The sequence below is a fragment of the Triticum urartu genome, chromosome 2A (assembly GCF_056163025.1).
Source record: "Triticum urartu cultivar PI428250 chromosome 2A, HENAU_Tu73, whole genome shotgun sequence".
Lineage (NCBI taxonomy): Eukaryota > Viridiplantae > Streptophyta > Magnoliopsida > Poales > Poaceae > Triticum > Triticum urartu.
In genome coordinates this window covers 410,853,354-410,879,289 of record NC_141874.1, presented here as the reverse complement: position 1 = coordinate 410,879,289, position 25,936 = coordinate 410,853,354, and the positions used below count along the sequence as shown (strand labels likewise).

At 54.9% G+C, this 25,936-nt stretch overlaps 1 pseudogene; it reads right to left on the bottom strand.

The window, feature by feature from the left end:
* Positions 1-1,990: 1,990 nt before the first annotated feature.
* On the bottom strand, positions 1,991-3,012 carry LOC125537516 (dirigent protein 1 pseudogene; annotated as a pseudogene).
* Positions 3,013-25,936: the final 22,924 nt, after the last annotated feature.

Here is a 25,936-nt window from a genome sequence, read left to right as displayed (position 1 = left end):
TGGAGTAATAGTAGTAGATGCAGGCAGGAGTTGGTCTACTTGTCTCGGACGTGATGCCTATATACATGATCATGCCTAGATATTCTCATAACTATGCTCAATTCTGTCAATTGCTCAACAGTAATTCGTTCACCCACTGTAGAATACTTATGCTCTCGAGAGAAGCCACTAGTGAAACCTATGGCCCCCGGGTCTATCTTCATCATATTAATCTTCCAATACTTAGTTATTTCCTTTGCTTTTTTACTTTACTTTTATTTTACTTTGCATCTTTATCATAAAAATACCAAAAAAATTATCTTATCATATCTATCAGATCTCACTCTCGTAAGTGGCCATGTAGGGATTGACAACCCCTTATCGTGTTGGTTGCGAGGATTTATTTGTTTTGTGCAGGTACGAGGGACTCGCGCGTAGCCTCCTACTGGATTGATACCTTGGTTCTCAAAAACTGAGGGAAATACTTACGCTACTCTGTTGCATCATCCCTTCCTTTTCGGGGAAAAACCAACGCAGTGCTCAAGAGGTAGCAAAGTTCTCCGTGAACATCACGTAGTCAGGGTCGTCGACCATCGACGTCGGCAGTGGCATTTCGTCGAACAACATGCGGGCGCCGGCCATATTGACCAAAGGGATCGACCGAGGCTCCTTCCTTTGCGTCCCGTCAGACGGACGACGAGCACCACCATACCCAGGCGTGACGTTGAGGTCAATGACGCCCGCGGGCGTGGCCGGAGCGACCATGCTGCAGTACAACGACGTGAGAACCCTATCTTCCCATGGCCATGCAGCGGCGGAACACGATACCTAGGCGTCTCGGGTGTGACGGACGAGCTCGTGGACCGGTGCTGCGGAGGACAAACGACAGACAAGGCTGTGCTCGCTGCGGCCATGGCAGCGACCGAGAGAATGGCTGGTGGGGGTCGGCACAACCCTAACATGAGGAGGGCACGCGCCTTGGCGATGATGGACTCCTTGTCCTCGACGTCGGCTTGGTGCTGCGCGACACGTAGTGTGGCCGCCTCGGCGGTGTAGTCGGCAGCGGCCTTCTTCTCCGCCACCTTTGTCTGTCGGTTCCTTCTCTTGGCCGATTCGGCATCAAGCTTGGTGACCTCCGCCGGCGTGAGCTCCGACCATGGCTTCTTAGTAGCCTTCTTCTTCACCGCGGGGCGCACAACTGCGGCCTAGTCATCGGTATTCGTCGGGCCGCCGGCTATTATGGAGGGAGGGGAGGAAGGGCGTGGGAGGGTTTTGGACGAAATGAAGGAAAAGTGGGCGGGCATGTCCGCGACGAGCGGGCTATGGGGAGGGGGGGACAAGGGTGCCCGTCCTGCCCGTTTGCGTGTTGTCCGTTTTGACACAAGTGTGGCCGAAATTTAGCCCGGGAATAGATTGAAAGCGGACATTAATCCGTTTGTTTCCGCGCGTTCGGCCATTATTATGTCCGTTTACCCTCAACCATACACGGTCGAACCATTTGAGCCAAGCGTTGGAGTTGCCCTTAGGTGGGCCAAAAGAAGGACAAGATGCTCAAACTAGCTATTGATGCCCATGACAACCAATAAAAACCGAAAATGCCTTTTGGAGCTCGGCCTCCATGGAGGCCGGTTTTTGAAAAACACAAAATTCATGAAAATTCATATTTTTACAATTCAAAAAAATCTGAAAAAAAATTACAGATATACATGGAGGCATAACACACATGTGTGTAAATTTTTAGGACGAAATACGTTGAAATGAAGGCTGTGCAAAAAAGACAAATCTGAGGCTTTTTAACACATATTACTATTCATCCTCAAAGTTCAGAAATTTGTCTTTTTTGTGTAGATCGCATTTCGAAGTATTTCATCTTGAATTTTTACATGCACATACATTTCATCCGTGTATAGTTGCATATTTATTTTCAGAATTTTTTGAAGCCAAAAAGTTTGAATTTTGAATTTTTCAAAAATAAAGGGCTCCATGATGCTCGGTCACCAAAACACCCTACTCAATAAAAACACCATATATAAAAGTGTGAGAATCGGTTCTTCTAGGTAATAATCAAATGGATGTAGTAGCCGGAAAGTAATGTCTCACGCTCACGCACGCATCGGAGATGTGTAGTCATGTGCACATCACCAAACCCAACCCGAACAGCGACAAGAAAGCACCCACCCCATCATCACCAACCACACCACTACACCGACCAACTCCTCACGCCTAATCAAGATCTATTCCGTTGCATGGATGGACCCCACTCCCACTCACTCAGATTCATGGTGGATCGAATCGAGCTGCTCACCAAACGCAACCAGCCAGAGCTACAAGGACGGCGGCCACCCACGCGTTGGCCCACCCGTACGGCACTGCTCCTCTCAGCGCCGCCGCGCCCGAGGACGACTTGCCGGTGGCACCGGCGCCGCCCCCGTCGATGGGGGAGACGGGCGCGTTGGCGTCGATGGTGGCGGTGCCGTTGAGGCCGGTGGTGTAGACGTCAAGCTCGATGGTGGCGTCGGCGCCGCTCGAGCTGTTGGTCTTCCACACCACGTACCCCGTCGCCATCCGGAACTTCCCCGTGCCGCCCACCACGGAGAGCTCCCGCGTGGTGGTCATGATGTCGTCGCGGCCGATGACGGCCAGCGTGCTGCCGTTGTAGTCCCCCGTGGTGAGCAGCAGGTTCACGCACATCATCAGCACCATGCCCGACTGCGACGACATCATGTAGAACCCCTGCGCGCGCCCCACGGGCGCCGACGTCGGCGACGAGGTCTCCGTCAACGCGTCGTCGATGACGGTCGTGTCGCCGAAGGCCACGCCCGGGAAGGCGTTGGACGACGAGGCAGGACCCTTGATGACCTGCACCGCCGTCGGGTTGCTGCCGGAGACCACATCGTGGAGGAAGAAGTGGAGATGCGTGTCCGCCGCGCAGGTGGTGAGCAGGAGGAGGGAGAGGAGGACAGCGGCGTGAGGAGCCATGATAGGATAGCGGGTGGGTTCTGCTAGTGAGGGTGAAATCTTTGAGGCTGAGGGGGTGGATTAATAGATGGATAAAAGCAGAGGGGGTTGGTGCAGACACGCAGAGAAAGGGATGATGCAATGACTATCGCTAGGATTATTCAATGACTATCGCTAGCTTGGTTCTCCCTTTATAAAAAAATATAAAAACGTTTAGAATACTAAAATTGCAATTTAAATGGTCTTGTATTTTTTTACGGAGGAAGTACTTTAGTTGGTTGCTGTGATATGCGAAGGAATTCCCTCGCAAGAAAAAGATATGCAAAAGAATAATTAATTAGATTAAAATATTAAAGATAGTACCATGTAGTAGTAAAAATGTCGTTGAGCTGACTAAGAATTGTCAAATGGCCCAATCCGTGTAATAACCGATAACACGGTGATTTTGTGTAAACTTGACACTATAACAAAGTTGTTAAGAGTAACTTCAACGGGCCGACTCAAACGAACGGCGATTTCGTCCGCTTTTTATTCGTTTGGATCGGCCGCCCGCCTGGTGTCGGTGTCAAAACCGGCGGATCTCGGGTAGGGGGTTCCGAACTGTGCGTCTAGGCCGAATGGTAACAGGAGGCAGGGGACACAATGTTTTACCTAGGTTCGGGCCCTCTTGATGGAGGTAAAACCCTACGTTCTGCTTGATTGATATTGATGATATGGGTAGTACAAGAGTAAATCTACCACGAGATCAGAGAGGCTAAACCCTAGAAGCTAGCCTATGGTAATGATTGTATGTTATGGTTGTTGTCCTATGGACTAAAACCCTTCGGTTTATATAGACACCGGAGAGGGTTAGGGTTACACAAGGTCGGTTACAAAGGAGGAGATATCCATATCTGTATTGCCTAGCTTGCCTTCCACGCCAAGTAGAATCCCATCCGGACATGAGACGAAGTCTTCAATCTTGTATCTTCATAGTCTAACAGTCCGGCCAATGGAGATAGTCCGGCTGTCGGGAGACCCCCTAATCCAGGACTCCCTCAGTAGCCCCTGAACCAGACTTCAATGACAACGAGTCCGACGCGCGGTATTGTCTTCGGCATTGCAAGGCAGGTTCCTTCTCCGAATACATCACAGAAGAATTTGAATACGAGGATAGTGTCCGACCCTGCAAAATAAGTTCCACATTCCACCGTAGAGAGAATAATATTTTCGCGGATCTAATTTGCTGGCTTGTTTTGGCAGCATGACGTTACGTCATGGCCCGGTGATTATTCGAACCGTTTCTTTTAACTAGCCCTGCACATAACGCGAGGCAGTTTTTCGACACGTCTTGTCAAAGCAGAGATCGTGTCCCTTTATTACGGGATTCTCATCAATACGGGCGTGGGTAACCCAACCGCACCATCAATTGCAGCGCTTGGGGGATAAGCGAGTTTTACCAGGCAAACGGGGACGCTTAGTTTCGTCCGCCCATATAAAGGGATAAGGATTCACCTTTCTATCCACGCCTTCTTCCTTCTTTGCTCATCCGTTTTCGCACACTCGAGCTCTAGCGCCCAAGTCCACACTTTCACCTCAACCTTCTCCAGCCATGTCCGGAGCGGGAGGCAAGTGGATGGTCTCCTCCGTCACGGAGGGAGACATCAAGAAACTGAGGAGAGCCGGATACCTGCCCGACGACATCGCGCACCGGCTCCCAGATGAGGGGCAGCTCATCCCCATCCCAGGCCCCATGAGAGGGTAGTATTCCTCACCCATTTCCTCCGTGGACTGGGATTCCCTCTCCATCCATTCGTCCGGGGGCTCATATTCTATTATGGCCTGGATTTCCACGATCTGGGCCCGAACTTCGTCCTCAACATCTCGGCGTTTATCGTCATGTGCGAGGCCTTCCTCCGCATCAAGCCCCACTTCGGCTTATGGCTGAAGACCTTCAATGTCAAGCCGAAGGTGGTGGGCGGCCGCCAGGCGGAGTGCGGAGGCGCCATGGTGGGCAAGATGCCCAACATAACATGGCTCGAGCGCTCCTTTCTGTAAACCATAAAGGGGTGGCAATCGGGATGGTTCTATATCACCGAGCCGCGCGACCCTGTATGGGCAGCGGCCCTCGAGTTCCGATCTGGCATCCCCACGCGGCTCACCTCCTGGAAAGAGAAGGGCCTGTCCTGGGGTAGTTCGAAAGAGCTGACCGGACTCCAAATATGTATTCAAAACATGGTGGACAAGAAGCTCAAGCTTGTCAACATAGTCCAAGTTATGCTCATCCGCAGGATACTCCTGTGCCAATAACGGGAGTTCAACTTGTGGGAGTTCAATCCGGAGCAGCACCGAACTCTGAACAGGCTCTTCGACACATGAAGACGCCTGGAGGGTGCTGTTCAAAAGTGCCGAGCCCCCCCCCCTATTACGGAGGATCGCGGATTCAGCGCGAAGCGCCAAGCCAGTGCGGTAAGCTGCTTTACCTTTTCATAGGATACTTAATTTTTCATATAGATTGACTCTATGCGGGATCTAAACTCTCGTACCTTTGACAAGACTGGCAGAAGATGGCCAGACAGATCGACTGTCCGGCTCCTATGCCCGAAGGCCCCCCGCAGACGCTCTTCTGGCGAAGATGTTGACTCCGGCCCCTTATACGGTGCCGGAGAAGACCAAGAAGGCCAAGGGAACTCGAAAGAGTTCCCAACGCCAGGCGTCGTCGGACTCACCGTCCGATGACTCTGCGGCGCACTCTTCCCCCAAAGGCGAGGAAGAAGAAGAAGAAGATATTCCCCCACCGACTGGGAGAGGCAGAAAAAGGAAGGCCGTCCCAACTGGGGGGCCCGAAGGGTCCAAGAAGGGAAGGACTCTCCTTCCGGACAGCTCCACCACCGCCGACGAAGGCGAAGACGAGTGGTTGCCCATGGCTAAGCCCCCGGGGAGATCGTAAATATTCGGATACCAAAGTAACCCATAGGATTCATTTGTCGCACTGCTTTCCCTAACGCCGAACACAATTATGCAGGCCGCCACGAGCCAGTATCGATGTATCATCGGACGGCTCCTTGGGCTTGTCGAACATGGATAGCGATCCAGTCCCGACCGCCACCTCCCCTCATCCTGTCGATGATGCCGAGGTGTTATCTCAAGAGGCACCGAATCAAGGAGAGACAGCCCCGGAGGCGCCTCAAGGCGACCTTCCGGACTCCGGGAGCCGAGGGGACAGGGCCCCTGAGGGCTCCGAGTTCGGCCCTCAGCCGAACACCGCGCCGGAACCTCCAGCGGTTCCGGGCTCGGGCAGGCGGCCTCCTTCTAAGAGGGGCAAGACGCCTGTGCCGGTGACCTCTGTCCATCCAGAGGCGCCGGACAATCTGCTGGAAGCACTTCACAGCGCTTCCATTGATGAGGAGCACCGTACTATCATGAGTGCGGTGATCCAGAAGGTTCAGTCCTCCAAGACCGGATTGACTGAAGCCTGTGCCAGCCTTCTAATAGGCTTCGAGGTAAGTGTTTTAAAATGTAGTAGAAATATTACCGCATAGACAGTAGCCCCTGATGCTCTGTTCGGTGTTCACAAAGAAAAGCCGAACAGAGGATCAAATAATATCGCAGGAGTCTAATATAAGTATGTCAATATGCGTATGCAGGCTTTGCTGCTGGCGTCCGCCGCACTGACTGCGGAGGGCGCCATACTGAAGCAGGACATCGAGGGGTCCAGGAAAGAGCTCGGCCTTGTCAAGAGGCAGCTCGAGGAGAACAAGGGTAAGTAATACCCTGTCTATAGAAATGTATATATAAAAAAGGACGCGATTGCAAAATGACAGGACCATTGTATGTTTGCCAGGGGCCACGACCGAGGTGGCGACCCTGAAGCAAGTGCTAACCAAGGCCGAAGATAAAGCGGCCAAGGAGCGCATCGAGCGAGAGAAGCACGAGGCTCGTGTGGGCGAGGTGCAGCAAGAGCTCCAGGCTCTCGTGACGAAGCACGAGGCGTTGGAGCTTGACTCGAAGACGCGAGAGTCTGAGCTTGCCGCGGCCCTTGAGAGCGCAAAGAGTGCCAAGGCCGAGGCCCAGAAGGCCCTCCAAGAGATCGACGCGATGAAGAAGATAGCAGCGGGTAAGGCTTTCTATATGCAAAGCAAGCATGTAAAAGTAAATTACCGATTACTTACCCGGATCCGGAGCTCTTCAGGAGCATTCACAGATTTGCCCCACAGTGTGTCCGATGCCGGCCAATTTTACCAGGCCGAGGACGGAAGCTCGACGGAGAAGCTATTCTGGTCTCAGTATGCTGAGGCCGAACATCCGGTGCCAATGAGCGACCAGCTGAAGCAGATGGTCGAGCTACATAAGGCGGCCGATCAGGCCATGAAGAGCTTTATAGTCTGGCTGTGGCCTGGCGACGCCCTTCCGAACAGCTTCTTCGGCCTGGTGAGGCGGCTTGTGGATGCCTGCCCGCGGCTGGAGGTCATCAAGCGATCTGTCTGCATTGAAGGTGCACGTCGGGCTTTCGCCCGTGTGAAATTGTAGTGGGTCAAGCTAGACGCCGTGAAGCTGATCAAGGAGGGGCCACCAAAGGGCAAGGAGCACCGCCACCCCGAGATGTACTACGAGGGTGTTCTGCCGGGTGCCCGTCTCATCGCGGACGAGTGTTCAAAATATGTAATATTTGAGTAAACTTGCTCGTTTTATCCTGTATTTATGAAAACATGTTTCATATGCGCTATGCAACGCTTGTTTGAATTTAAAATATTACCTTCTATTTGGCTGTTTATCCAATATGAGAGATGGCTAGTCCTCGGCTTCTGCCCCCATGCCACGAGTGCTGGGGTGTTCGGGATAAACCTGAGCACTCTTGTTCCCATGTTTGGGTCCTTCGAGGGAGGTGCTCAGCACAACGAACAAGGCAACCGGACTAATAATGCTTTATCACTCTCACTTAGCCATAGAATTCTATAATTTTAAATTTCGGCGAAGCCCCTGGTATTCGGAAGGCCAAATTCGGGGCGCGATACACGCCTGTAAGCCGGACAGGGCCGGCCCCTCGCCCTAAGCGGCATAAGTCTTTAGGGACTCGAAAAACCTCGCCGAACAGCGACCAGTCTCTCGCCTTATCATGACAGTCAGTTTTAGCTTTCTCTATTGAGGTGCTAAGCCCAGCAGAACCTGGCACAATCGCAGTAGTTCTCCTAACGCTACCTTAGCCGATAGAGCGGAACGCAAGGTACCAAAACATAGGAGCCGGGCAAACCCAACATTTGACCAAAGACATGATTCGGAGCTGATGCATATAATGCTATAAGTTCGGGGTGCCGCACTTGTGAAAGTGTTTGGACTTTTCACACCATATTGTGGGGTACGTGAGCCCCTGGTGTATTGGCCGTACCAAAGTGTACGGTTGCAAGACGTCGTTAATGAACACACACACACACACACATATATATAACAAAAATGCAATAATAGTCGTAATGTCATGCATTGTTTATTAAAAAACCGCGTTAAAGCAGAGTGATACAGATAGTGCGATAAGCAAAGAGTAGGACTAAGTCCCTTCCAAGGGCAAGCTGAGGAATGATATTAAATTGAATATTTCATTCGTTACTGTAATCAACCTAGGAATTCTGTGGTATGATGTAGCTGTCTGCCTCCTTGGTTGCTGCATCATGTGTTCGCCAATAGTGCTGCTGGACAGTGTTTCCAGAGATTAAGGTCCTGAAAGAAAAAGAAAAATAACCGAACGGGAAGCCCCTAGTGCGGTTTAGGCCACGTCTTGGGGCATGCCGCAGTTGTGCCCCCCTCCCCACCTGTGCCCGTGGTATTTTTAATGCGTAATTATGGACGCGCGGCACGAGTTTCGCCGCTAGGCTGGGATTGGGGTGGCCGCCATATTGCTACGCGAGCTCAGATCGCGCCAGGCGGTCTATTTGCCGATTGCCCAAGCGCTCTTGAAGGTGTCCGGCCTGTGAAGCTCCAAACTGGTTGATTGCCTTGAGAGGCTGCTTTACGTTTCTACTGTGAGGGCTGCGGTGTGCTCCTCTATTCGGAGAGAGCGCTCTGTGTTTCCATTGACTGTAATAACTCCGCGAGGTCCTGGCATCTTGAGCTTGAGGTATGAATAATGCGGTACCGCATTGAATCGAGAAATGCGGTTCGCCCGAGCAGCGCGTGATAACCACTGCGAAACGGGACTATATCGAAGATTAACTGTTCGCTTCGGAAGTTATCCGGGGATCCGAAGACCACTTCCAGTGTGATTGAGCCTGTGCAATGGGCCTCTACACCTGGAATGACGTCCTTAAAGGTCGTTTTGGTGGGTTTGATCCTTGAGGGGTCTATACCCATTTTGCGCACTGTGTCCTGATAAAGCAGGTTCAGGCTACTGCCGCCGTCCATAAGGACTCGAGTGAGGTGAAATCCGTCGATGATTGGGTCTAGGACTAGTGGGGCGAATCCGCCATGACGGATACTAGTGGGGTGGTCCCTACAATCGAAGGTGATCGGACAGGAGGACCAAGGGTTGAACTTTGGGGCGACTGGCTCCAACGCATATACGTCCCTGAGCGCACGCTTCCGCTCCCTCTTGGGGATGTGGGTTGCGTATATCATGTTCACCGTCCGCACTTGCGGGGGAAACCTCTTATGCCGTCCAGTGTGCGGCTGTCGGGGCTCCTCCTCGTCATCGCTATGCGGCCCCTTGTCCTTGTTTTCGGTAATTAACTTGTCGGCCTGCTTGAACACCCAACAATCCCTGTTGGTGTGATTGGCTGGCTTGTCTGGGGTGCCGTGTATTTGACATGAGCGATTGAGTATACGGTCCAAGCTGGACGAACCCGGCGTACTTTGTTTGAATGGCTTTTTCCGCTGACCGGGTTTAGAGCCTTTGAATCCGGCATTGACTGCCGTATCCTCAGTATTTTCGTTGTTAATGCGGCGCTTATGCTTGTTGCGATGTGACCTACTATTGCCGTCCTTGGTATCTGAGGTACCATGGTTCTTTGATATGTTATTACTGCGAGCCAGCCAGCTGTCTTCGCCCGCACAAAAGCGGGTCATGAGCGTCGTGAGAGCTGCCATAGATTTCGGCTTTTCCTGACCAAGGTACCGGGCTAGCCACTCGCCTCGGATGTTGTGTTTGAAAGCCGCTAAGGCCTCCTCATCCGGATAGTCGACGATTTGATTTTTCTTTGTAAGGAACCGAGTCCAGAATTGCCTGGCCGACTCTTCTGGCTGCTGAATTATGTGGCTCAAATCATCGGCGTCTGGTGGTCGCACATAAGTGCCCTGAAAATTGTCGAGGAATGCGGCTTCCAGATCTTCCCAACAGCTAATGGAGTCCGCTGGCAAGCTGTTAAGCCAATGCCGCGCTGGTCCTTTGAGCTTTAGTGGGAGGTATTTGATGGCGTGTAAGTCATCGCCGCGGGCCATGTGGATGTGGAGGAGGAAGTCCTCAATCCATACTGCGGGATCTGTTGTGTCGTCGTATGATTCAATATTTACAGGTTTGAAACCTTCTGGGAATTGATGTTCCATTACTTCGTCTGTGAAGCATAAGGGGTGTGCGGCGCCTCTGTATTGGGCTATATCGCGACGCAGCTCGAATGGGTCGTGCTCGCTGTGTTCGGCCCGGCCGGATTTGCTTTTACTGTATCCGGCGTGATGTTTGTCGTCTCGCAGAGTGGTGTGTCCTCGTGATCCGTAGATCGATCTTGAAGCTTTGCCTTGTCCTCCAATATGTCTCATAGGTCTGGCCGTATCTCCCCATGCCTTTTTATTTGAATGGTGTTGGGGTGGAGGCTGAGCTTTTGGCTGGAATGCCTCTCTATCGCGGCCACGAGGTGGCCGATCAGCCGTATCATACACTTCTTCCTCCAGTCGGGGTAGTAACCTGCGCCTTGGGTAACTCTTGGAGGGGTGCTCGAGTTTATATTCCTCGGCCACGAGGACTTCAGTCCATTTGTCAGCTAGCAGATCTTGATCAGCTTGAAGCTGCTGCTGCTTTTTCTTCAGGCTATTTGCCGTGGCCATAAGCCGGTGCTTGAAGCGCTCTTGGTCGACGGGATCCTCTGGTACGGCGAATTCATCGTCGCCGAGGCTTGCCTCGTCTTCGGAGGGGGGGGCGTGTGATTGTCATCCTCCTCCTCTTCATCTGCCGCTCTCTCAGGAGGGCTGGCTCCTCCATCCTCCTGCTCTAAATCTTGCTGGAGGGGTTTGTTGTTTTGTTCGGCACTATCCGGAGTGTTATTATCTCCTGTGCCGGTATCACCACTTTTGCTTTGGCGGGACTTAGAGCGGCGCCGCTGACGTCGGCGTTTGGGTTGCTTCTTGGAGGGGTCATCCTCCGCTATCCCGTCGCCATTGCCGTCTTTGGGTGTATCCACCATGTATATGTCATATGACGAGGTGGCTTTCCAGTGCCCTATAGGTGCTGGTTCATGTTCGTCTCCTACATCGTCGTCCATACCGTCGATGTCTTCGGAGTCAAAGTCGAGCATGTCGGTTAAATCATCGACAGTGGCTACGAAGTGGGTGGTGGGTGGGCGTCGAATTTCTTCGTCGTCCGCATCTCAATCCTGTTGGCCATAATCCGGCCAGGGCTCTCCTGACAAAGAGAGAGACCTTAGTGAATTCAGAATGTTGCCAAAGGGCGAGTGCTGAAAGATATCCACGGCGGTGAATTCCATGATCGGCGCCCAATCGGATTCGATTGGCAGGGGCGCGGATGGTTCGGAGTCCGGAAAAGAGTCCGGCACCTTGGAGTCACGGGCTGCGCAGAGGGTTAGGCTGATGTTCGGCTCGATCGCCGTTGAGACTGCAGCCCCTGAGGCAGTGTCTAACCACCCGTCCTCGACTGGCACAGTTGGCTCCGAGCTAAGGGTCGAAGCTAATGTGGGCGCAGCCTCTGGGGTACTGTTCGGCGGCAGAGCTAGGTCATACCCATCGCGACAGTGTGGCGTGCCCAGCTGTGGCTCGAATCCGTCGAAGATCAAGTCTCTGCGGATGTCGGCCGTGTAGTTCAAACTTCCAAATCTGACCTGATGGCCAGGGGCGTAGCTTTCAATCTGCTCCAGATGGCCAAGTGAATTAGCCCACAGTGCAAAGCCGCCGAATACGAAGATCTGTTCGGGGAGAAAAGTCTCACCCTGGACCGCATCGCTATCGATGATAGTAGGAGCCATCAAGCCTAACTACGACGAGACAGAGGAACTCTCAATGAAAGCACCAATGTCGATGTCAAAACCGGCGGATCTCGGGTAGGGGGTCCCGAACTATGCGTCTAGGCCGGATGGTAACAGGAGGCAGGGGACACGATGTTTTACCCAGGTTCGGGCCCTCTTGATGGAGGTAAAACCCTACGTCCTGGTTGATTGATATTGATGATATGGGTAGTACAAGAGTAGATCTACCACGAGATCAGAGAGGCTAAACCCTAGAAGCTAGCCTATGGTATGATTGTATGTTATGGTTGTTGTCCTACGGACTAAAACCCTTCGGTTTATATAGACACCGGGGAGGGTTAGGGTTACACAAGGTCCGTTACAAAGGAGGAGATATCCATATCCGTATTGCCTAGCTTGCCTTCCACGCCAAGTAGAGTCCCATCCGGACACGAGACGAAGTCTTCAATCTTGTATCTTCATAGTCTAACAGTCCGGCCAGTGGAGATAGTCCGGCTGTCCGGAGACCCCCTAATCCAGGACTCCCTCACCCGGCGTCCGCCCTGTTTTTCATATGGGTCGGCAGCGCGCCCAACGCGCCGACCCATATGTGCAGGCGTGGTCGACTGGCCGCCCAATTTTGCATTGCATTCTCACATATGGTGAAATGAAAATTTAACAAAGAAAATAGTCCGCCCAAATAAAAAGTATAGTTTACTGGCCAAATAAAAATAAAAATGTTTCACATAGTTTTGCAAAACGAATAAAAAATATACATCTATTGGTTGCCAACATGAGTCCACATATGCTCAACCAAATCATTTTGCAGTTGCACGTGAGTTTCCCAATCATGCATGTCTTCATGAAACTGAGTGAACTGCTCAAATGTTGCCGCTACTCCATGCTCAGGCACAAGATTCTCACCCTGAAACTGAAAGCCTTGATCGTATAGACGTTCCGGGCGCTCGTCTTCTACGATCATATTGTGCATGATCACACAAGCAATCATCACCTCCCATAGTTTCTGCGTGCTCCAAGTATTAGCAGGATACCGAACGATGCCCCATCGAGATTGCAAAACACCAAAGGCACGCTCGACATCCTTTCTAGCACTCGCTTGCTCTTGGGCAAATCTTTTCCTTTTTTCTTCGACAGGGCTGGGTATTGTCTTGACAATAGTGGTCCACTGAGGATAGATACTGTCACCCAGATAATACCCTTTGTCGTAGGTGTGGCCGTTGACAGTAAAGTTCATCGGTGGGTTGTTGCCTTCGGCAAGCCTAGCAAACACCGGCGAGCGCTGAATCACGTTGATATCATTGTGTGATCTAGCCATGCCAAAGAAAGAGTGCCATATCCAGAGATCTTGAGACGCCACGGCCTCTAGTATGACAGTGCAAGCCCTGACATGTCCCTTATACTGCCCTTGCCAAGCAGAAGGGCAGTTCTTCCACTCCCAGTGCATGCAGTCTATGCTGCCAAGCATCCCCGGGAAGCCCCTGCTAGCATTCATCGCCAACAAACAGGTTGTATCTTCAGCTGTCGGCTCTCTCAAGTACTCAGGGCCAAACACAGCAATCACAGCCTTGCAGAACTTATACAGGACTCTAGGCATGTAGACTCGCCCATACGGACGTACTCGTCAATGAGATCACCGGGCACTCCGTATGCAAGCATTCAGATGGCGGCAATGCATTTCTGGTAAGAGGAGAAACCAATCTTGCCGACGGTATCCTCTTTGCACTCGAAGTAGTCATCATAGCCGACCACCCCCTCTCTAATACGGTTGAAAACATGCCTACTCATACGGAACCGGCGGCAGAATTTGTGATGTTTGAACAACGAGTTTGTTGTATCAAAGTAGTCCTTCCAGAGAAGGAAATGCCCGCTCTCCCGGTTACGATTCAACGCCGGAAGGTGGCCCGGAATGGAGCCACGGAACAACGACCGCTGGTTGTTGAGGTGGTGATGGACCAACATAGCAGCCAATATCTCCTCCTCCTTGTCGGACGAATCGTCGGAGTCGCAAAGGAAATTGTGGAAAAAGAACTCGTCGGCGGAGTCCATTTTCGTACCTTGGCAAACTGTCGAACGGCTTGCGGGCGTCGAAGGAGGAGACGGCCGGCGAGGGGAGACGCGGCGCCCACAGACCAGCTAGCTGCCCGGCCGGCATCCGATGAGGGTGACGTCGTCCGACTAGCGTGTCGGTTATCTATGGCTAGGGCGGCGAGGCGTCTTCTTGGTCGCGGGGCGGCTGGGCGTGGGGGAAACAGCGGCGGGGAACCATCTTGCTCCCCGGCGGCAAAACGGCGACGGCGGGCGACTGGGGGCAGGGGCGGCGTTGCTGGGCGGATGTGGAGGCGGCGACAGCTGGAAGAGTCGCCGGCAAAATGGGCGGTGTCGGCGGTGACGGAGGAGGTGGGGGCGAGGGTTGCTTGTTGGCTGGAGGGAGGGAAGGCCAATGTGCTACAGACGAGCGGGCCCGGGGACAGGAGTAGGCGAGCAAGCGCGCGTCCGTCGCGTGTCTGCGCCGACGCAAATCAGGCTAAAAATGGGCCGGGAATGGGTCGCCAGCGGACGAAAAACGGACGCGCGTCCATTTGGGTCGGCGCATTGGGCCGCCTTTTCTGTCCGTGCCGACCCAAACGGACGGCCGCGGACGAAATGGGTCGCTCCATTGGAGTTGCTCTAAGGTATGTGCAATGATGACATATGAATACATATGTTCCCTAATAAAAAGTAGCTTGAGGCATTTATATTCATTTTTTTCCCAATGTAAGCTACTATTAGTGGCCTCATCAAATAATAGAAAGTAGACTCCTATTATACATGCATCTACTCTTCACTTCAATTTTTTCAACTTTATGCACGGGGCCATATTTTTTCTCCCCAAGCACCCGCCACCCGCAAAGGATCCCGCTGTTCTATTCAAACCTATTTTTCCTGACATCCGATCCTACATGGCATATGGGCATCACCCTGAGGCTATGTACATGCCCTTATATGGTCCTGATCGTCATGAACTATGAAGCTCGCTTCATAATTGACTTCGTAGCCTTCGTATCTAGTCGTTGGGAGGGCTAGTATGGAATTCGCTCCATACCCCAACCGCCAGCGTTGGAGAAAAGTTTTACATTCTTCCTCCTCATGCTTCGACCCGATTCTTTAAACAACTAGCTGCCCGTGCACGCCCCGCCGCGCATAGCTGATCACCACTGAGCCATGATGATAAACAGTTAACTACCCACCCATTAGTGGCGCCCTCTGCTCCAGCTCGATTCCCATGGCAGTATTTTGATGGCCAGACAACTTCATCCATGCTATAAAAGCGCGACGACGAGCCATCCCCATCACCAAATGCCTAGCCGCCTAAATCAGTCCCCGACTCCCAATTAACTTCTCCCTTCCCATCTTCTCCGCCTTCTGGGACAATGTCGCCGCACAGGAATGCTACCCATTTGCACAATGCTATAGTAGTATTCCAGGTGTCGTGCACCAACGCCACGAACTCTTCCCGCGCCGTAATAGCCGGATCTGGTAGGGACGATATGTTAGGTGCGGGGGAACTAGCGCTTCCCATGGCGCCAGTGCTGGCCACAGGGGTTTCACCCCCACCCTCCCCCCCCATCATGCAGGTCAAGGAGGAGGAAGACGTTGATCCCATCGGCCCTGCTGGCCACCTCATCCCGGTGAACAAGGTTGTCCCTTTGGCGGCCCAGCCGGAGCCGAAGCTGCAGCCGGAGGACCTTCTCGACACGGTGTTGCAGCTCTTCGCCCTGGAAAGCTCACAAGAAAGACCACATCCTCCGCGTGTGCCGCTTCATGGTCATCGAAGAGGAGGAGCAGTGGCAGCTCGCGATTGCTGCTCGTGAATCCGACCCCTCACCTGCCTCGAAGACCTCTTGTCGTCATTGTCGAAGGAGGAGGAGGATTACGAAGACACGAAGGAGGACAATGACGAGGGCGACGAGTATACGGTGCCGACCACCGCTTAGTATAGGCAGTAGTACTAGGTAGCCGAACACCATTGACCCGGAAATAAAGGGGAGAACAAACCCTGAGGCCGTATACCTCGTGATAGTAACTTCCCCTAATAGCCACTAAACCTATGATACAACACACAACATAAATGAAAAATACACAACTCCTAGGCTACATTTTCAAGAAGGAATCGTCGCACATGCGCTGATGATGGCGAGTCCACCACAAGGTTGAAGTCCGGATTCTCATCCTCAAGCCAAGCTTCAATCCACCCCTTTCAACAAGGACACGACACAAACTCACGACGGCATAGCCCAATCAGAGTTCTTGTGTTCCACTGGAGTGCATAAACTCGTCGTTGAAGCCGTCTGTACCATCCGCCCTTATCCGTGTACCAATGTCTGATAGTCGGATACCTCTGGAGGAGACAATGGGAGACAAAGACGTCCCATACTGCCTGCCTCCCGCTACTATCGCACCACCTTCAATCCAACAACAACAGGCTAAACATGACACCTTCACCAGAGCCATCGTGCATCACCTGTCGGTAGCATGCATGACTTGACATCTCCGTATAAGACGTCGTGCATAGCATCCGCTGGTGGCTTAACTTGTTGATGACAGGCACTGCCTGACAACTCTGAAAGAGGCACATGTGTAACCCGTCGAGCCGCCTCAAACCCGGTCAGTTGATGGAAGGGACGTCCCATACCGCCACCAGTCACAGAAGGCCGTCACCACCTCGAGATCCGGACTCCGAGTCGCCCACACGACCCCGAAGTCTGCCGCCGTTGATGAAGAGGGGCCGCCACCCCAATTTCTGGCGCTACAGGGAGCACCCATCATCGCGCCAGCCGCTGTCGTCGACCATACAACGGCAACCCCCACCGCGATCCCGCATCAAGCACCGTCAACGCTGGAGGAAGCTCCGGCCACCACCCACGTCCTGTGACGAGCCCAAACAAGGGATCCCCAGATCCGCTGCCACAAGGACCCACCTCCTGGCCCATCATCCCCGGTGGAGGGGACGCCGCCACCACTACCATGGTCGGATCTAGGCCAGCCGTCGCTAGCGCCAAGACTGGATACATGCTGAACGTCACCGCTGCCACCGGCCACGACCACCCCCACCACCATCCTCAGGCCACGCCTAGCCGATCTCCATGCCTGGCACTATTGAACTCCACCCGTGCCGCTACCCACCGCCGCCGGGAACCGCGCTCGTCGTGGGTCGAGGGAGAGGCTGCCCCCACGGATCCAGCGCTGTCGGATGTCGGGTTCCGGCAAAACCCTCAAGGTTCGAACACTGGGGTGCACGCGAAGATCTCCCCCTACCGATCCACGTCCTAGCTTCGCTAAGATCTCACGGACTAACTCGACGAACTCGTAACACAAAGGTCACAAGATTTATATTGGTTCGGGCCACCGTTGTGGTGTAATACCCTACTCGAGTGTGGTGGTGGTGGATTTCCTCTTGGGCTGAGGATGAACAGTACAAGGGGAAGAATAGCCTCCTGAGGTGAGGTGTTCTTGTGGTAGGTGAGTGTGAGGATGAGCTGAGTGAGTTCCCGACCCCTTTTTTCCTACCGTGGTGGCTAATCCTATTTATAGAGGCCCTGGCCCTCTCCCCAAATATTGAGCGGGAAGGAGCCAACAACGGCCAATTTGAAGGGGGACAGCTAGTACAACTTATCCTGACAAAAGCAGTCTTCGCCTGCAAAAGGCTCTGGTGGTGACGCCGCCTTGGGCTCCATAGTGACCTCCGTCTTGCCGTCCTGCTGGTCTTGGTCTCGTTGCACTGATATGGAAACCTTTGCTTGATGCCTCGGTACTCCGCGCCTGTGCTTGCTTCCTTAGCACCAAAGAGGAAACAAGGACACTGCGCGCACTGGCGCCCGCCTGGCGCTCGCCTGGCCTTGGTCGTCATGGCTCACGTCATCGGAACCTCGCGAGGTTTTCCTGGCCTTGATCTCTCCACCCCTCGCGAGCCGGCTTGGTGGGGCCGCTCCTGAGGAGGTCTTGTGTTTTCCGCCTCGCGAGGCTTGGCCCCTCGTAAGGGTCTTGAGTGCTTGTTGGTGAAGATGGGCCGTACGGGCCCGCTCGCAGAGCCACGCTGTGGGCCGCAGGAAGGCAAGTCTAGGGACCCCCGTTCCTAGAATGCCGACAGTAGCCCCCGGGCCCAAGGCGCACTCGGGCTTGGCTTCGAGGCGAAGCCAAAGGGCAAGTGCGGAGCGCTGCGGGCCCCAATAGCCTGTGGCCTTGGTCGACGCGTGGTGGTTGATTGGACGTGGGCGTCTCCGCTTCGCCACGCAGCCTCGGCAACTGCCCGACTTGACAAAAGGCTGGCGCAGATAGCGCTTTCCTTCACTGCTTCCTTTCGCCTTGCTCAGATCCCCTTTCTTGCACCCTGCCTTCGAAATCTCCAGATCTACTCCCATCCTTCCTGCATCGGCGACCAATGGCACCCCGGAGGCTCAAGCCCGCCTCGTCGCCAGCTTGGTACGAGCCAGCTCTCGACACGCCCAACGTCTCGGAGAAGAACCTCGCCAGCACACGCTTGCTGATGGCGGGGGAAAGCAACGAGAAGGGGAAGACTGGACTCCGAGCCGGCTCCAACGTGCCGGAGCCCAAGGCAAGCACCTTCTTCCCCTTCTTCACGAGCAACATCATCGCAGGGCTGGTTCCCCCCTTCCCCGACTTCTGTTACGAGGTCCTTGACCACTACGGGCTGCAGGCGTTGCATCTTCATCCCAACCCTATCCTTCTCTTATCGATCTTCGCCTACTACTGCGATGCGTACCTCGGCATGATGTCGTCCGTGGCCCTCCTGTGCCACTTCTTCTTCCTCCACATCAAGGAGGGTCAAGCCTCCGGGTGTGTCAATTTCATCGCGGCCAGCAAGGCCAACTCGATCTCGAAGACGAGGAAGAAAGCCGAAGGCTTCCAGAGCAAGTGGGCCATGGTGGATGCTAAATGCATCCACGCACGCTTGACGCTGCCGACGGAGATGCCCTAGTCCGACAAGGGGTGGTCATGCGTGAAGCTCACCGACGAGCGGGCGATGTTGGTGCTGGAGTAGATGAAGTCCGACCTGAAGCCGGGCAACGCAAAGGCGGCGAAGATTACATGGGCCATGCTCCTGAGGGAATTCCTGATGCTGCGCGTGGCCCCGCTTCAACCCGCACACGCCCCTTGTGGGAGCATGGGGACGAAGAGGACAAGGTTTGCTTGAGCCCGAAGGCCTTGTCCGGCGAGGAGTTTCCACAGTTCTCTGCCTCCTGGTTGGGGACGACCAGGAGTACCCCCGAGCATCTTCACCCCCTTGTTTCATCGTGAGGACGGGGCGCAGGTCGTGCCTTCCAGGCCGACTTTTGACGGGCGCGGGCTGGTGCCGCCGGCGCCTACCGGGGCCCCTGCGGTGCCGAAGCCGGTGGAGCTGTCTTCTGATGAGTCCCACGGGGAGGAAGAGGGGGAGGAGGAAGACTCGGAGGTGACCCCCGAAGGGATGGGGGAGACCTCCCCTTTGAGCAAAGATGACATCCTCCGTGCCTTTCCTGACGACTACGAGGTCGACGCCCGCCAGGAGGAGGGGGAGCTGCCCGTTATCCCGACGAAGGGCAGATCATCGCTGGTCTCCCGAGGTGTTACTCCCACCTTGACGCCATCGGAAGCTGCTTCCGGCCCTTCTGTTGTGCCGTTTTCTGCTCCCGGAGTCTGCGTGCCCACTCCTCAGGCCCCAAAGCTCTCAAGCGGAGGGTGGACTACGCTGTTGTGGACTAGTAAGTGCTTGAGCTTCATCTTGTTCTTGCTTATACTGCTGCCTCCTGACGTTCGTCCTTGTTTAACCAGGCCGCTGCCTTCAGCGAAGAAGAGGAAGGAGGGCGCAGGGCCCATGCCTGAGACTGAACCATCTGTAGCGGCCGCACCCCCCTCTGTGGAGAAAGGAAACGACAGCTCTCGTACCTCTCCGGCCTTGTCGCCCTCGCGAAGCCCGGAGGGGCGTCGTACGGAGGGGTCAGCCCCCAAGGCCCCGCGGGCTCCGGAAGTGCCGATGTCCGGTTCGGCTGCTGAGGTCCCGGATGTCGGATCACGGGTTCTGCCAAAACCCTCAAGGTTCGAACACTGGGGTGTGCGTGAAGATCTCCCCCCTATCGATCCACGTCCTAGCTTGGCTAAGATCTTACGAACTAACTCGACAACCTCACAACACAAGGGACACAAGATTTATACTGGTTCGGGCCACCGTTGTGGTGTAATCCCCTACTCCAGTGTGGTGTGGTGGATTGCCTCTTGGGCTAAGGATGATTAGTACAAGGGGAAGAACAACCTCCTGAGGAGAGGTGTTCTTGTGCTTGGTGAATTCGTGGTTGTCCTGGTCTCTCTTGGCCAGACTGGTCTATCTATCCTCCCTCTTCCTCTAGCTACGGTGGTGGCTAGTCCTATTTATAGAGGCCCTGGTCTCCCCAAATATTGAGCGGGAAGGGAGCCAACAACGGCCAATTTGAAGGGGGACAACTAGTACAACTTATCCTGACAAAAGCAGTCTTCTCCTGTCAAAGGCTCTGGTGGTGACGCCATCTTGGGATCCATGGTGACCTTCGTCTTGCCGTCCTTCTGGTCTTGGTCTTGTGGCACTGATATGGAAACCTTTGCTTGACGCCTCGGTAGTTCGCGCCTACACCTGCTTCCTTAGCACCGAAGAGGAAACAAGGACATTGTGCGCGCTGGCGCCTGCCTGGCCTTGGTCATCATGGCTCACGTCACTGGAACCTCGTGAGGTTTGCCTAGCCTTGTACTCTCCGCCCCTCGCGAGCCAGCCTGATGAGGCCGCTCCTGAGGAGGTCTTGTGTCATCCGCCTCGCGAGTGTCCTGAGTCTTTGCTGGTGAAGATAGGCCGTATGGGTCTGCTCGCAGAGCCACGCCATGGGCCGCAGGCAGACAAGTCTGGGGACCCTAGTTCCCAGAACGCTGACAGTAGCCCCCGGGCCCAAGGCGTGCTCGGGCTTGGCTTCGAGGCGAAGCCAAAGGCCAAGTGCGGAGCGCCGCGGGCCCCAATAGCCTGCGGCCTTGGTCAACGCATGGCGGTTGATTGGACGTGGGCGCCTCCGCTTCCCCACGCTACCTTGATACCCGCCTGGCTAGAAGGCCACCGCGGTCTACACGGTTATTCTTTCATCGCCTGCGCCATTCTCCTCCAATTCCTCTGCTTCTCCCCGGACTCCGCTCCACTTTCCAATCTGACCTTAGCTCTGCTCACTCCATCGCCATGGTGCCGACGCAAGAGGATAAGGGGAAGAAGCCTCTGTCTTCGGCCGGTGCGCCCCCGGCCGCCGAGCCCGCAGTTGGCCGATCGCTGGTGCTCAACGATGAGGCTATGGGCAAGGTGCGTCCCATGCTCGCCTCCAGCTTCAATGAGTGGGGAAAGACGGTGGCTTGGCCTGCATCTCGTGCTCGCATTGACCGGGCGGCCACTGAGGTCCCCTTCTTCATCGACGCCCTTTGGGCCGGCTTGGTCCCTCCTTTCTCCGCCTTCTTCAACGCTGTGCTTGCACATTATCAGATCCATATGTTGCACCTTGATCCTCAATCAGTGACCCTTCTCGCCATCTTTGCCTTTTTTTGCGAGGCCATGATAGGCATTGCCCCTTCAGTGGCCCTTCTCCGCCACTTCTTTTCGCTGCACCTGGTTGATCCCCAACAGAACTCAGGATGCCTGAGCTTTCAGGCCGTGGCAGCGACGGCCAGCGCGGGGATTGACTTCGAGCTCCCTCCATCCACGAGCGGGTTTCAGACACGGTGGGTATTCGTCGATGTCGGAGTGCTCAGCCCCCTGCTTTCTTCTCCGTCAGCGCCTGCTATTCCCAGCTCCGGTTGGTGCCCTCAAAGGCTTACCGATCCGCACCTTGCCCATGTCTGGCTTAGGCTGAGGTGGCTCAAGGATCTTGATGTGACTGCGCCTATGGTGGTGAAGGAGTTCATTCAGCGCAGGATCACCCCGCTTCAGCGCCACTCTCAACCGATGTGGGCCTTGCTCAACAGCAAGGACCACATGAGGCTTCAGGAGTCCGGACTCCCTCTTGAGGCGCGGTGAACGATGCTCATTGTCCTGACGAGCGTCCCACTGCCTGATGATATGCCGAGGAAGAGTTGCCTTCTGTATCGCTGCCTGAACAAGGCAACATTCGCGGAGCAGATGCCCGCCTTCGATGAGTGGGGGCTGCGTCCAGTCGGCCTTGTGGGGCCTCGTGAGAACCCCATCGTCATGGTTCCTCTCCTTGCTGCTGGCGCCGAGCTCGCCCCAAGTGTGCATGCAGGGGGGCGAGCACCGCTGGGGGCTGATGGCGAAGGTGCCGAGATGCTGATGCCGCTCAGGGCTCCCGAGCTCGCCCCAAGTGTGCATGCAGGGGTGGTGGTTGAGGAGGCGATGCAGCCCACGTCTCCCGAGGCCGGGGCTCCTGAGACCTTGATAGATCGCTGCGAGGCAGGGCCTGACGGCTCCCCTGGGCTTGGCGCTCCTGAGACTTCCCCTTCGAGCGCTTCTCCTGTTGCGCCTCGTGTTGGCCGCCACGTCCAGCGCTTCGGTCAGCTCTGCGTGGGCTTCGAAGAGCTCCACAAGAGGAAAGGGTCCCCAAGTAGCGGCACCTTCAGGCCGTTAAAGCCGAGGAAGTACCTTATCTTGGTGATTCTCCGCGTGTTGTTTCCCTTCCTGACTATATCTCTTCAGGATTCCTTCCGCCAAGGCTGCAAGATCTCCTGAGGAGCAGCCTCCTCTCTCCTCGCTTCTCCTGCCAGGCTCGAGCGCTTCAAGCCCGTGCTCTACTCATGGTGTGGAGTCAACCAGGGAAGCTGACCCGTCGACAAGGTGCCTCGAGCTTGCGCCTTTGCCGTCTTTTCTTCGCGGCCTTGCTCGGAGCACGGCAAGCGTGCCAAGGGTTCCTCCCCTGGTCGTGGACGACGACTGGTTGGCTTCGATCCTGGGGTCTTCTTCAAGCAGTGGGCCTTCACTCGTTCGGGCCCCTTGTGAGGCCCGTCCCGCAAATGGGTGGATGCCAGCTCCCAGCCCCCTGCTGAGAGGGGGCGAGCCACTTTAGGCCCCATCGGCGGTCCCCGCGGCAGAGGATGAAGTCATCAGCATGCTCGAGTCGGTGCGAGAAAGGAGCGTCGTTCGCCACGAGCTCTTTCAGGAGGCGATGGGCGCGATGAACCGGCTTGGTGAAGAGCTCATGGATGTGGACGCGCGCCTCGTGGTCGAGGGTCTTCGACTGGTGGAGGAGCGGCATAAGCTGAAGATGGCCATCAACCTCGGGCGCCACCAGCGCGAGCTTGATAATGCGAAGGTCGAGGCTTCCCTCGCAGTCTCCCGTGAGGCCTGCTCCCGAGCTCTGGAAGAGGCTCGGGAAGCTGACCGTCGTTGCGAGGCCGCGGAGAAGCGCGCGTGGGAGCTCCAAGCCTGGAGCGCTGTCTTGGATCAGCAAGTGGAGGCGCGCAGGGCTGCCCTTGCGTCGTTGAGGGGGACGCCTGCCGAGGAGGAAGAGATCCGGAAGCGCGAGAAGGCGCTGGCACTGGAAGCCGTGGAGCACAGCCTTGAACTCGAACGACTGGAGACAAGGGAGCGTCAGGTTGCTCAGGCGGAGGATGACATCGGGGCACGTGAGGCTAGGGCCCAGGAGGAGGTCGATCGCTGGGTGGCCGAGGCTCACGCGAATCTTGAGAGCAGGCACGACCTGAAGCTAAAACTTGTGGAAGCTGGGGCCGCTAGTAGGACTGCTGCCCTCAAGTCCAGGTTGATCGAGGTGGAGCGGCGCGAGGAGGCCGCCGCAACCGCCCTGGCCTCAGTGCAGGCTGAGCTGGCTTCCGCCCGCGCCGAGCCGCTCCCTCTTCGGCAGCGGTTCGCCGATGCCGAGTCCATCGCGTGGCAGAACAAGGAAGAAGTGCTTCAGCGGCGGACGTTGGAGCGTGCACACGCCCCCATGCTCCAGGACCTCAGGAATAGGGCCAACACCGCCCTAGGCCATATATGCGATGAGAATGCTCCTCATCCCCATGCGAATGACTACGCCAGCCACCTCCGCTTCTTCGCGACGTGGTGACGCGCCTGGAGAGCCGTTCCGAGAGGGCCCGCCAACTTGTCGAAGAGAGGAGCCATGGCCTGCTCGGACGTGCGTTCTCCCAAGTCTTCAGCCATCTCCAAAACGCTGACCCCAACTTCGACTTTGATGCCGCCATCGCTCCCGTACCCGAGGCCATCCGGGGTGACCTGTCGCGATGGGTGGAAGACAATGTGGACGCGCTGGTCATGGCCTTCACTTACGACAACAATGGGGTGGTGGTAGCAGCGGATGTGGGCGACGTGGTCGACGATGGGGATGGCGGCGCTGGTGGAGGTGATGGCCATACCATCGATGGTGGCAGCGATGCCACCAATGATGGCGGCGATGCTAGCAACGCGTCTAAGGGCGATCCGAGGGATGTTGTCACACCCACAATGTGGCTATATCTCCCACGTGTCGGGGCACGACTTAGAGGCATAGCCACATGGTAGGTTTGTCGCAAGAGGGGTAATCTTCACACAATCCCATGTACTAAATAAGATAGGGATAAAGAGTTGGCTTACAATCGCCACTTCACACAAATACAAGTTAAACATACATCATCCAGAATACAATCAAGGTCTGACTACGGAACCAAAAATAAAAGAAGAAAACCCCAAATGCTAGATCCCCGATCGTCCCAACTGGGCTCCATTACTGATCAACAGGAAACGAAACAAAACAACATAAAGATCTTCATCGAGCTCCCACTTGAGCTGGGTTGCGTGTAACGCCCCGGACACACCCGTCGGTGGTCGTTACTCCTGGCGGGATCTAGACTGGCCCCACAGATCAATACTAGTCTTTTCTGCGCACTTTGTCCTCACTCGTGCGCACCCGGGAGCAACTTCCCGGTCGGTCACCCATCCTAAAATTACTCCAAGCTGAGCACGCTTAACTTTGGAGTTCTGTCTGAATGGGCTTCCGGAAAAGAAGGAATTCCTTATTGATATGAGTAGTCTATCATCCCTATTAAGCCAGGCTATCACATACACCCCCACTCAGAGGAACTGACGTCCTCGTCGGGCCACATGAACGTTCCCTCTTGGCACATACGTCTGTGCATCCAGTCCGGTACATGTGCCATGTCGGGTGCCACGACGGGTCACAAACGTCATGAACAACATGACCGCGCACCTGTCCGCAAACATCCGTGTAACCGCGAGGGTCGGCTCTGATACCAACTTGTAACGCCCCGGACACACCCGTTGGTGGTCGTTACTCCTAGCGGGATCTAGACTGGCCCCACAGATCAATACTAGTCTTTTTTGCGCACTTTTTCCTCACTCGTGCGCACCCGGGAGAAACTTCCCGGTCGGTCACCCATCCTGAAATTACTCCAAGCTGAGCACGCTTAACTTTGGAGTTCTGTCCGAATGGGCTTCCGGAAAAGAAGGAATTCCTTATTGATATGAGTAGTCTATCATCCCTATTAAGCCAGGCTATCACATAAACCTGGCTCTGATACCCACTTGTAACGCCCCGGACACACCCGCCGGTGGTCGTTACTCCTGGCGGGATCTAGACTGGCCCCACAGATCAATACTAGTCTTTTCTGCGCACTATATCCTCACTCGTGCGCACCCGGGAGAAACTTCCCGGTCGGTCACCCATCCTGAAATTACTCCAAGCTAAGCACGCTTAACTTTGGAGTTCTGTCCGAATGGGCTTCCGGAAATGAAGGAATTCCTTATTGATATGAGTAGTCTATCATCCCTATTAAGCCAGGCTATCACATACACCCCCAGTCAGAGGAACCGACGTCCTCGTTGGGCCACATGAACGTTCCCTCTT